General features: G+C 42.6%; 1 protein-coding gene across 5 annotated transcripts in view; it reads left to right on the forward strand.

Annotated features, from left to right (window-relative positions):
- Positions 1–7,847: 7,847 nt before the first annotated feature.
- LOC117349547 (rho-related GTP-binding protein RhoA-A) overlaps positions 7,848–13,269 on the forward strand; it is a 55,589-nt gene continuing 50,167 nt past the window's right edge. The window contains exon 1 of one of the 5 annotated variants that reach the window (XM_033923123.1): positions 7,848–7,992. The gene's annotated coding sequence lies outside the window, so the exon portion shown is untranslated. Of the gene's footprint in view, positions 8,059–8,270; positions 8,296–8,416; positions 8,781–13,269 lie in introns of those variants that run through there. The other 4 variants (XM_033923104.1, XM_033923139.1, XM_033923112.1 and 1 more) reach the window with 4 other exon arrangements.

Genomic DNA, 13,269 nt, shown 5'->3' on the forward strand with positions numbered 1-13,269 from the left:
CCCAACAGCCTGAACCTACCTTAATGCGGCAGGGTGTAATAAGAACATAAGAAGTTGCCTCTGCTGGGTCAGACCAGAGGTCCATCGCGCCCAGCAGTCCGCACCCGCTGCGGCCCATCAGGCCCATGACCTGTACAGTGATCTTAAATCCCCCTTGGTCTCTATCTATACTCTCTCTATATCCCATCTCTACCTCTATCTGTATCCCTCAATCCCCCTATCTTTCAGGAATTTATCCAATCCTTCTTTAAAACCCCGTAGTGTACTCTGTCCTATCACAACCTCTGGCAGCGCGTTCCAGGTGTCCACCACCCTCTGAGTGAAAAAGAATTTCCTAGCATTGGTTCTAAACCTGTCCCCTTTCAGCTTCTCCGAGTGCCCCCTTGTACTTGTGGTCTCCAATAGTCTGAAGAATCTGGCCCTGTCTACCTTCTCGATGCCTTTCATGATCTTGAAAGTCACTATCATGTCTCCTCTGAGTCTCCGCTTTTCCAGGGAGAAGAGCCCCAGCCTTTCTAACCTGTCTTCGTATGGAAGGTTTTCCATACCTTTTATCATTTTCGTCGCTCTTCTCTGGACCTTCTCAAGCATTGCCATGTCCTTCTTGAGGTATGGCGACCAATACTGGACACAGTACTACAGGTGCGGGCGCACCATCGCCCGATACAGCGGCATGATGACTTCCTTCGTCCTGGTTGTGATACCCTTCTTAATAATACCCAACATTCTATTTGCTTTCTTTGAGGCTGCTGCATATTGTGCCGTTCATTTCATTATTATATCCACTAACACACCCAAGTCCTTTTCAAGGTTGCTTTCCCCTAGCACCGATGCCCTCATTTTGTAGCTGAACATCGGGTTCTTTTTCCCTATATGCATGACCTTGCATTTTTCAATATTAAATCGCATTTGCCATTTATTTGCCCACTCTTCCAGTTTGTTTAGGTCCCTTTGTAGGTCTTTGCATTCCTCAGCGGTTCTAACCCTGCTGCAGAGTTTGGTGTCATCCGCAAATTTTATAACTTCACAGGCTTCATCTCATCCTCGCCTCAGGGCGCTCCTGCTGAGCTAGACGTGAAGGAAGCGTTGGACCTAGGAGTGAGATTTCATTTAGCCTCGTGGGACCAGCACCTCCCTTGCAGCCGAGAGGGGAATGTCAGCAACGGACTCAACACTGCCCTCAGAACTATCGGGCATGCTGGAATCTGCGGCCAGAAAATCAGCAATGAGGGCGGCTACTGGAATCTCAGCGGAGAGAGGGGAAGTTCCAACTATCCAGACCCTCGTGAGACCTCCTGAGATTACCTTAGATTCAATTTGGACCGCGTTGGATTTCCGCCACAAGGTATGCCTGGGAATCTCTCTACTTGTTCAGAATCAAACATTAAAGATAGAAAAATTTGAAGAGGAATTAAAGACCCAAGGAGAAAGTCAGTTGCTTAGAACTTTGTGGTTCGCAAATCGCAGATTCAGTAATTCATGGTATTTTCCAATCGCCTCTTCCTGGTACTAAAGTCAGGCTACACCAATCAGGAACTGCTTTGACACGCTATCTGGAGTGTCAAAGTAGCTCCTGATTGGGGTAGTCTGACTTTAGTACCAGGACGAGGCGGTTGGAAAATACTGAGAATGATTTTCAGCACTCGCTAGCACCCCAGCTGCCCTCTCCTGCCTTTGATCAGCTCCTAAACTGCATTTGAGAACCCCCGCAAAGTTTGGGGGAGTACTGTATACAATCTACTTGTAGCTCTATTGTGCAGAATAAATTAGTCCTATTAAGGAAAGTTGAGAACTTTGAGAAGTATACCAAGCAACTGAATTTAAGACTCTTGAATTTTCCTAAAACATTGACAATGTCTCCTAAAGAAACATTTTATAAATTCTTGAAGGATTCTTGTGACTCTGATACTGGGCTTCTGCCTCTTTTTTTTTTTTTAATTATTTATATAACATTGTTTTTATTACATCAAGTATGCAAACTTGAAAAAGATCAATAATTCCATAGAACAGAAATACAGAAGTAAAATATAAGTAATTCAAGTATTTAGTCCACAATTATAGATGAAATCAACAGGATATTCTTGTTTACCAACTCTCTGAGATAGGTATCAACTCCACAGTCCTAGGTTGGTTCTCTAAATTCCTCCGCTCTCGTTCTTACATTGTTAACATGAATGGCACCTCATCCTCCCCCTGGAAACCGAATTGTGGAGTCCCGCAAGGCTCTCCACTATCCCCTATCCTTTTCAACATCTATATGTCCTCCCTAAAACTCCTCCACCTATCCCCCCTTGAAACAATTTACACTTATGCAGACGACATCCTCGAGACCGATTCGAACCTCACCGACCTGTCTAAGAACATATCCTCTTGTATAATGAACCTACAATCCTGGGCCCACACTGTGCAAATGAAATTGAATGAGTCCAAAACAAGACTTCTTTGGCTCGGTCCAAAACTAGATCACCTACCCACCGGCTCCTCTCTGCAGCTTGAGTTCTCGAGCAAGGTCTTGGGCATCATCATTGATTCCACATTGTCCTTCAATGACCACCTCCAATCCTTGGTAAAAAAAATGCTTTTTCAGCCTTCACATGCTGAGGAAAGTTAGATCCTGCTTCCATCAAAAACATTTTACCCTCCTTGTCCAATCCATCATCCTCTCCAGATTGGACTATGCAACTCTATCTACTTAAGCCTAACTAAGAAAAACCTTGACAGACTCCAACGGATTCAGAATGCCGCGGCCAAGCTCATCTTCGCTAAAAGTAAATTTGACCATGTCTCCCCGCTCCTGGCCAAGCTCCACTGGCTTCCGATAATCGCCAGGATCCACTATAAATGCACCTGTTTAACTTTCAAAATCCTATATGGTATCCTCCCTCCCTTTATCCCTCTTTCTTGGAATTCCTCAAACCCTAATACCACCAGATCCTCCCACAAATTAAAACTATCCTTCCCCTCGCTAAAAGGCATTTCCCACACAGGAAAGCTAGGGACCTCCCTCCACTTCAAAATCACTGAGCTCTGGAACAACCTTACCTCCCCTCTTCGGAACTTGAGCTCTCTCCAAGTTTTCCGCAAACATCTGAAAACCTGATTTTTCTCAAAAAATGTAAGTCCTCCCTCCAATTTAGGAATCAAGGAAACTCTTATATCTTGGCATCCCAAGTCCTCTAAATTTTCTTCACACTTCTACCTCTAACCCTCTGTTGTAGTTCCTTCCTATTTCTCCTACTGTAAACCGCGTCGAGCTCTACGAATGTGGAGATAATGCGGTATACAAACCTAAGGATTAGATTAGATTAGGAAAAAATAAAATCTGTGTAAATTTAAAAACTAACGAAAGAATGGCAATACTCTGCATATCCTACAGCCGGTTTATGTCAGGTTACACTTCATGAGCTACAGATACACTTTGTTCTTTTGATTCTATCAATTCTAACAGTTCCTTGGGTTCAAAAAACAGGTAATTCTTATTTTAATATGTAATAAAACATTTTACAGGAAACTTTAATAGAAATACCTCCCAAGTTGAGGATTCTTGGCTGCAATGCCAAGAATTCCTTCCTCCGCCTTTGGGATTTCTGAGATAAATCTGGAAATACACAAACATTAGAACCCAAGAACTGATCATTTATATGATGGAAATACATTTGTAGTATATACTCCCTATCACTTTCCAAAGCAAGCGTTAACAGCAATGTTTTTCTCTCTGTAATAACCTCCAAAGAGTTCTATAGGAAACTAGCTGATGACCCGACGTTGCACGGGTATTTAATTATAGCAATAACACAGTAAATGGATTCAAATAAAGATACTTTATAGTGGTGAATGAAATTATATTTTTACAGCTTTATAAAAAGTACAATAATCAAATTATAATGCGAAATATTTGACAAAATGAATACAATACAACAAACACAAAACTTGATTATAAACAACATTTTTAGTTTCACCTCCAGGAGCAAGAACATATAAATTCTTGGGTGAAGAGACCCCCAGAACATATCACCCCAGGTAGTGAGGGATCTGCATACCAAGTTTCGATCAAATCGGTCAAGCCATTTATTATGTACTGTGAGAATGGCAGCTGTGTACAATTTTTCCATTGACGTGAATGGGTGAAATCTGATTTTCTGTTTGTAGCTCCGCCCACGTGTGCAGGTGGGCCGCGAGACCCCCAGAACATATCACCCCAGGTAGTGAGGGATCTGCATACCAAGTTTCGTTCAAATCGGTCAAGCCGTTTTTGAAGTACTGTGAGAATGGCAGCTTTTTACTTTTTTTCCATTGACATGAATGGGTGAAATCTGATGTTCTGTTTGTAGCTCCGCCCACGTGTGCAGGTGGGCCGAGAGACTCCCAGAACATATCACCCCAGGTAGTTGGAATTACTGAGAGAATGGCAGCTTTTTACATTTTTTCCATTGACATGAATGGGTGAAATCTGATTTTATGTTTGTAGCTCCGCCCACATGTGCAGGTGGGCCGCGAGACCCCCAGAACATATCACCCCAGGTAGTGAGGGATCAGCATACCAAGTTTCGTTCAAATCGGTAAAGCCGGTTTTGATTTACTGTGAGAATGGCAGCTGTTTACATTTTTTCCATTGACATGAATGGGTGAAATCTGATTTTCTGTTTGCAGCTCCGCCCACGTGTGCAGGTGGGCCGCGAGACCCCCAGAACATATCACCCCAGGTAGTGAGGGATATGCATACCAAGTTTCGTTGAAATCGGTCAAGCCGTTTTTGAAGTACGGTGAGAATGGCAGCTTTTTACTATTTTTCCATTGACATGAATGGGTGAAATCTGATGTTATGTTTGTAACTCCGCCCACGTGTGCAGGTGGGCCGAGAGACCCCCAGAACATATCATCCCAGGTAGTGAGGGATCAGCATACCAAGTTTCGTTCAAATCGGTCAAGCCGTTTTTGCGTGATCGTGGCACATACATACATACACACATACATACCTCCTATTTTATATATATAGATTTGTTAAATTGAAATCTGTCCCATTTTCTCCTTGATTCCCATTAGGAGTTAATACCACCACAGGTTTCTTTAATTGAAGATAGCTCTCACAATAGGAGGCAAATTTTACATTATATTACATTAGTGATTTCTATTCTGCCATTACCTTGCAGTTCAAGGCGGATTACATAAGATTTACCAGGAAGTTACAAGAATTGTAACTTTACATAAGAATTGTCATAGGTTACAAGAATTCTGATGGAATAGCCAAAATTTCCTTAAAGTATTTATTTCCTTGCCATCTCCACAGGTGCAATCAAGGGACATTTAGGGAAATTCAGGAATCAAATTATTTCTCCTCAATTGATTTTCAAAGTTTACCATTTTTCTTGAAATATTAGTTTTTTCTTTAACCAACTCAGTTTCTAAAGCTTTTATTTCTGACAATTTTTCTTCCTGTTTTTCCAATTTCTCAGTTGCTTTTTTTTAGAGCCAAACCCTGCTGCTCTACCTTGGAAGAAATAGTCTCATAATCTGTGTTTAAATTAGAAAAGGATAGCTTAAGATTTGCATCCATAACTGAAATGGCCTGCCATGAAGCTTCCAAATCGATGTTATCAGGTCTCTCCAAAACCCCAAAATTGATGTTAGACCCACCAGTAGGACCTCTCACCTCTGCCCTGGTGTGGGGTAATTGATGTGTTTCTCCTGACGCTCCATCCCCTGGTGAGGTTGGTATAGCTGGCCCTCCAACACTGAGGTCCAAAATCTGTCTGGGCTTCGACTCATCAGACACTCCCTCCACTGGCTTCCTTCCTGGTTGGGGTGGAGCTGACCTTTGCTCTGGGCTTAGCACTAGCTGTTCCTGTAAGCTGAGTTTGCCTGAAGAACTCGGGCTCTCCCCCAAAGTAGCAATAGCAAGTTCACCTGATCGCAAAAAAGCTCCCTCTATAGTCGTCTGAATCAGCCGTTGTGGGGTCGCCGCTATTACTGGAGGGTTAGTACGAGGAGCTCCCTTCCTCTTCCTCATATTCAAATATGGGGATTGTTCAGCAATGCCGATAAGGGTGATTTAGCAGAGCGTCTCTTTCAGGCATCCACTCTCGTCACCATCTTGATTTTGTCTCCTCGGCTTCCGCCTCTTCACAAAATATATATATTTTTTTGCCTGTTGCTGTTAAAAAAAAAAATCTTCCCCCTCTAAACTGCCTCAAGCAGCATCCTTAAGTCCACTGGACCTTTCCAATATATTGGCAAATTCTCATGAGGAAGTTGGGTACAACGTTTCTTGTAACATTTAGATTCCAACAAGATAAGGAAGCACTTCTTCGCCTTTTTTTTAGGCTTAAAGAAGTCTCCTTTTTTGAATAACAAAATTTCCATATTTCCGGATGTTGCAAGATCCACACAAACAAGAAGGAAAAGATTCCTGGAGATTCAAGAAAATGTGAAAGCATTGGGTGCAAAATTCCAATTATGGTATCCCTGTAAATGTATGATCTATTTAGATCAAAATTCATGATTTTTTATGAACACTCCCAATTACAATGTTTTCTAGAAGGAAAGGGGGTAGTAATGCAGGGAGTCAAGTGAGCTAGTCCATATGAAATAAATGAGGTTGAGATGAACGGTCACTCAGACACAATAATTAGAGACTTGAAGAAAGCACCAGGGTATATTCAGCATAAATGCGACTCCCGAGCACCAAGTTGGCAGCTTCAGAAGTCCCGAAACCAGAGAGATATTTACTCATTTTTCTGGCTATACAACTGAATTCTAGAAAAAACTTTTCACGTGTGACTTTTCTTAACAATCATTGGTCCTAAGCTGTCACTAGCAGATCATTTATTTAAGCCCTGCAGTCTTTCTGTTACATGTCCAGGAGGGCGGAATTCAATATTGTGTATGCCTGTGCTAAAACACCCAGTGCAGGCAGGCTAGGACATGAGATAAGTTAGGTCTGCAGCTAAACATAATTCAGTATTTTATTAAAGAGAAAACTAAGTTCAACACTCAGGAAAACCAGTCCCAGAGTGATTCCTTCAGAGCCACTACTATAATTCTTATTGAAATTTAAATTTGTCGTTTATTATTCCTTCTGATATGTGAATTGTCTTCTGAATTTAAGAGTCTTAAAAATTATAATTTGTGATGATGCTTGGAATTACTCAATTTGTTTATAATTTTTAATGTGATAAGACGCTTTGTTTTATTCAATAATCATTGTGTTGAATTATGAATAAAAAAGAAAAGCCGGTTTCCTCCTGCAAATAGCATGTGGCCATAGGGTCTCGCCTATTGCACTGGAGGAAATTTTTTTTTCCCCTCATTTTTTCTGTCATCTTCCAGGTACTTTATCTTTATACAGGCTTTGTTCCCTATTATTTATTTATTTGGGGGGGGGGGGGGGGTACTTCCGCTGTGGACTTGTCTTGCCCCTTTGTTTTGTTATTAAACCAACCCTCACCATGGGGCAAAAGGGAGTTTTTTTCGTTAGCTGGTATTAACTAACTCTCACTAAGGGACTCATATTGGCCTTAAAACTGCGATGCTTTCTTTTTGTTTAGTATTGTATTTAACAGGCACGTGGATTTACATTCCTATTGGTCTATATTCTGCTACTTTGTTAAAGAAAATCGTTTATACATGTATGTAAAAATAAAACATATTTTGAGTTAAGACATAAGTAAAGGTAACCAACTAACGAAACCTGTCAGCAAAAATCAATAAAACGTTTATCGAGAGAGAGAAAAAAAACCCTCCTACGTCATATATACAGCTATTTCCGCAGATGGGCCCGCCCCCTTGCAGCTGTGTCTTACATCCGGGAATCGCCTTCTCTCCTCAAGTCCCTATTGGTTTTCGATGTCGTCAGTCGGCGTATGAAATGCTTTCTGATTGGTTTGTGGAGCCGTGGCGCGCCTGAAGTCCGCAGAGAGGAAAAGGAGGTGGATTGTAGCTGTTCAGGAAGGAAAGAAAAAGGGCGATTGAAAGAGGGAACTCGAGTGACGTGAGGTAGAGAAAGAGAGACGATAATCAAAGACGAGGTGTTTTGGATTTCTCAGTACTCGAGTATTATAGGTGAGAATTTTAGCGTTTTCTTTAAAAGTACCGTGGCGGTTAATATTGTAGGTAGGGAAGCTGGCAGGCGCTTCCTGTTCTTGGTGTGACTACGCATGCGCTACCATAGTCGTTAATTTTGAGGAGCGCGCGACACCCCCCCCCCCCCTCTTCCCACTTTTGTTTGTTTTGCACGTGCGCGCGGGTAGGAGTAGGGCGGTTCTTATCGCCTTGTGAAATTGCCTACGGTTCCTGACGGTAAGGAAGGGAAGCGTTCCTATTGGCGATAGATAGTTTTCATTCCCTCTGAGCGCGCATGCGTGTACCGGTGTGTCTCCTCTCTTTGCCCGTTGTGATTGGTCGGGTCTGAGTTTTCCGGCCTTAGGGGATTGCTGTGATTGGTGGTAATTTGCTGCGGTCTGCTTGGAGGACCCCCCTCGGCCTTTAGGGCGTGTGTTCGTCTTCCTTCCTGTGGTCAGGGCGTGGTCTGGCCTCCGCTCCCCTCTTTCCCGGAGTTTTGGGCTGTATTTCCGAGGGTCTTAGCTGTGCCGTCCGTGCCGCTTCTTTTCTGGTGCTGAACACACCGGCCTTCACTGGCTGCTTTAGCTCGGGTTTTGTGGTCGGGCTCTTCACCTTCTCATCGGGATCCTGCTGCCTCTCCCTTTTGTTTGTGTTCTCGCTGTGGATAAGGCGCTTCTCTCCTGAGCTGGGTGTGTGCATTGTTGGTGGCGAGAAAAATTTCTGTAGGTATAATTAGACTTGGAGGAAATCCTGGCAGTCTAAAATTTGTACATGAGTCTCCGGAGGACTTCCGCTGTGCTGTCCGCCTCTAGGCTGCATAGGAAAAGAAAGGGCTAGAACTCAAAGGGAGGTAAAGGGAGGGTCACGGAAGAACTAGTTTATCGAGAGGTTGGAGGGCGCCAGGATTAGTAACCAACAGAAATTAAACATAGTAAATGACAGCATATAAAGTTCTGAACGGTCCATCAAGCCTGCCCTATAATATAGTAATTTTAAACTCTCCATTGGCTTGGTATTTTTGTTCCGATTTAGTTCTCTTAAGCGATGGAGAGTTGTCTTAAAGGTCACAAGGATCTGCAGTGGGACTTGAACCCTGGGTATGAGATGGTAAAAATTAATGATAATTCTGTACACCAGGTACCCAAAATAAGGCACTCTGAAACTTAATGCTTTTATACATTCTGATATGATGAAAGATCTTTTCTGGTTATTCTAATAAGATAAGGACAGACTTTTTTGACCCAAGAAAGCTTGAGTGGAATATATTTTTCAAACAATCTATGGGCCATTTGGTTTGTATGTTGCTTTAGAACAGTGGTCTCAAACTCATGGCCGGCCACATGCGGCCCACCAGGTACTATTTTGTGGCCCTTGGTATGTTTATCATAAACACAAAAGTAAAATAAAATAGTTTCTTGATCATATGCCTCTAGCTATAAATGACAATATTATTTTTAAGACTTAGCCAAAAGGAACGATTTATAAACTATAAAGTTTTACCTCATTCCAAATTGTCATTTCTTTAATAAGACATTAACTATTTTTTTTCTGAGGCCCTCCAAGTACCTACAAATCCAAAATGTGGCCCTGCAAAGGGTTTGAGTTTGAGACCACTGCTTTAGTACCAAGGTGGACTTATTATTAGTCAGAAACAAAGTGATATGAATTAAACAAAATTTAAAGTGTTAATCACAAAAGGTTTGCTTAAAAAAAAAAGTGACTGTGGTATTAAATTCATTTAACAACTTCAGAAACTATAGGCAATTGAGGTAAAATAGTATGATATAGAATAGTGCTCAACAAATCCCAGGTGGTCACGTTGCCTTGAAATTGCATCTAGGATTCAATGTCCCCAAATGTTGTGTTTTGTAAAGCTGCTTCACAAATAGTGTATCTCATAGGTCTGCATCACCATTGGGCTGAATGTAAGTTTGAGCCCAGGGCTGTCTCAAAATATTAGGGTGCCCTGAGCATGCTTCTGTTTTGTCACCCATGCCCTGATCTCCCCTCCTCCCTCTAGTTATCTCCTCTGATGCTACTACCTGCTCTTGACAAAATGTATGAGGAGGGAGGGTGAGGGTCAGTATCAGCAGCAGTGTCAAAAGGAAGTAGGGACCTCCTTCCTCTGACACTGATATTGATTCTGGCACTTGCCCTCCTCCTTGTGGCAGCTGGCCTATGAAGCCGTATTCTGTAAGGACTGGGCATCAGCATTGGAGGAGGAGAGTGTTTAGGTCACATCTCGGCTTAACTTATGAGCTGGTGATGTTGCGTCCCTGGATGTTTGGTGCCAGCACCCTAAGCCAGAGCCTTACCTGGTCCTAAGTTAAGCCAGCCCTGTTTTGAGCCACACACTGCAGAAAGTTTGGGACATCTCACTGGACTTCAGATAAATAAATAAACTTTGAGACCAGTCTGAACTTCTCTGCACTGAAGCAGCTCTACAAATAGGGCAGATACTGGAGCAGATCAGTTGCCTGGGAGTGACTGTTAGGAAGCAAGATCCAGAAAGAGGCATAGTGAAGATGGGAGTGTGTATTATGTATATATGAACGTGGTGAAGGGGTGGGGTATGCATTAGAAAATGATACAGGGACGAATTTGTCCCTGTCCCATCCCTGTGAGTTCTGTCCCTGCTCCATCGTTGAGCTCTGTCCTCATCTGCACAAGCTTTGGAACACTTAGATTTTGAAGTGTTAGACAGTCTGTTAGTGTTAGGCAGTTTGCGCATCCGCAGTTGCATCAATTACTACCAATATACCCCATTTGTGCCAATGTATTTGTGGGCTGGTTTAAAAAAAGCTTTCTTTGTTTTTACTTTCATCTCACGATCAGGTGTTTGCTTCCAGATATGGCCCCCAAGGGTCTGGAGAGGGAATTACAGGTACTCCAAGTGCTATCCTATGCAGAAGCCTAACCCTATTTCCCAGTAGGATCCATTGTTCACGTTCCATGATTTGAGGCACAATGTATATTGCTGGAACCTCTTCTATTTTCCCATAGAGCCAGCATTTCGTTATTTGCGATTTCGCGGATCGTAAACATTTTCAGGAACCATACTACCGTGAATAACAAGAACAGACTACTGTATATAATATATATGAGACTCGTGGGGGCTCAGGCCATGGTGAGATGTAAACGGAGGCATTTTCCTTTTTGCTTCACCTATCAAGGCTGGTGTTACACAGCTGACAGTATGCTTTAGGTAGAGAAATTGCTGGCTTCTGCCAGTGATTTTGCAGAGGCACCTTAAGGGACTGTTTTTACTAAAGGTTTTGTCCATAGACACAGAATAGGTAAAAGAACCTTAGTAAATCGGAATAGCTAAAAGCTTTTAAACTGGGGACAGAATTGGAGGGATGGGTAAAAGTGAGCAGTAGCGTCTAAATTTTTATGGTAAATGTTCTCAGGCCCTGCCAGATTTTCAACAAGAACATCCTGCATGTTCAAGTATGCTTTTCCAGTATTTTGACAGCAAATGTAAATCCTATTTTTTTTAGGGGGCAGGGGAAATGATAGTAATAAGTGTATTTTTGTTGTACTATTCCAGTTACATGCACAATTTACTACTAAGTACAGAAACATTTAAAATATTTCTAAATGTGATTAATTTTTGTGGGCTTCTGAGGAAATGTTAAAAGGGAAAATGTGGCTGATTTCACATTGATGGGAGGGTATGTTTAGCATCACTTACTCCTTAGGACTAAACATATGTTCTGTTGCTCACGTGTTTGACATTCTTTCCTTGTCCTTGCATATATAATAATCAAGATTCCTTTTTAAACTGAACTTTTTCATTCTCTCCAAAATCCATTATTGATTATCCTTTAGCTCACAGACAAGGGCCTGATTGTGTAGGTTTATACTATTTGAAGAGCTAATCGAGATTTTAATCTTTCATTACATATACTGCTGTACAAGTATGTTGATAAAACATTGTTCTTGTACAATCCCACTGTGTTCCTGGACTAGTGGGTTATTTTGCTTTGGTTGCCAGACAGCTTGTAGGGAGCCTCATTAAGCAGAGTCTTGAGCCCCTCTCTCTTACCTCAGGACTGCTATCCCCCCTCCCCCCGAATCCAGTTTCTTTCCTACAAGTCAGACTAGGAGCTTGTTTTCTCTGCTCGTGTTTATTTTTATTTAAAGCCAGTTTTGTTTGTGGATTCCACCTTTGTGAGTTCCCCACAGGGGCAGCTCTGGCTATAGGAATCGTAGACTACGCAAAGTCTGTTTCAGGGGATTGGCTGCTTGTCAGCATACCTCTGGACAGCCTACACTTCGAATCGGGGCTTGGGGACTGTTTCATTGGGAGCTTGCTCACCCTAGGTTCATCTGCTAGTGGGTCAAGTGCAAACTGTGTGGCTCTTTGCAGACATTCCCAGGGCCGACTACATTCCTCCACCAGGCGTGTGCACAGCGTGTCTGAGGGTGACGGAGGTCCCCGGCCATGTATGCCAGGCCAGTGGAGCAGTCAGATCAGCATTCCAGTTTGCATGCTTTTTGAGGCAGAGGATCTCCCTATGCTTGAAGTACTTGTATCCCTATAAGCATTCAGCTTCTCTTGTAGCAGTTCAAGGCAGAACGTAGCACAGTGAGTAAAAAGCTGACAGTCTGAATCAGCGATTTATTGGGGGGGGCCTTTAAAAGGGAGTGATATATGGCTTGGGAGTGTGCCTTCCCCCCTAAAATCATAAAATTGCCATTTTTAGATAGCTCCTGTGCTTTTCTCGGCTATTTTATGCTAAAAATAGCATCTGCGGTAGTCATCTTGGATTTTCCCAATCTGATTTAAAAGTTAGCCTCTGCAAGCTTCGTTTTTAAAATAAAAATGCTCAGATGGACTCCTCCAGGGCATGATTAGGTGAACTCATGCACTATTTGCTGTGGAATGCCATTCGGCAAGCAGCTGTGTTCCACGTGCGTTGCAGGGAGGGAGGTGAAATTTTATTGGCCCAAGTACCCTCGACCTCTGAATGGGGTCCTAGTGCTGTTCCTGCCTGGAGGCACGTGAAAAAGGTTGAAAGCAGGCCCTGCAATTGCCATTCTGGTGCAACACAACCATGATTCAGTGACCAAAGCTTACAAGTCCCCCCAAGATTTTTGAGTAGGGACCGCAGGAGGTGGCTCCTGCCCTGGATGATGGATTTTTCCCCGCATTTTTTTCAACATGTGGAATCAGGCTTATTACCAATAGTCTTTATGCCAGCCACC

The sequence above is a fragment of the Geotrypetes seraphini genome, chromosome 1, assembly GCF_902459505.1.
Source record: "Geotrypetes seraphini chromosome 1, aGeoSer1.1, whole genome shotgun sequence".
NCBI lineage: Eukaryota > Metazoa > Chordata > Amphibia > Gymnophiona > Dermophiidae > Geotrypetes > Geotrypetes seraphini.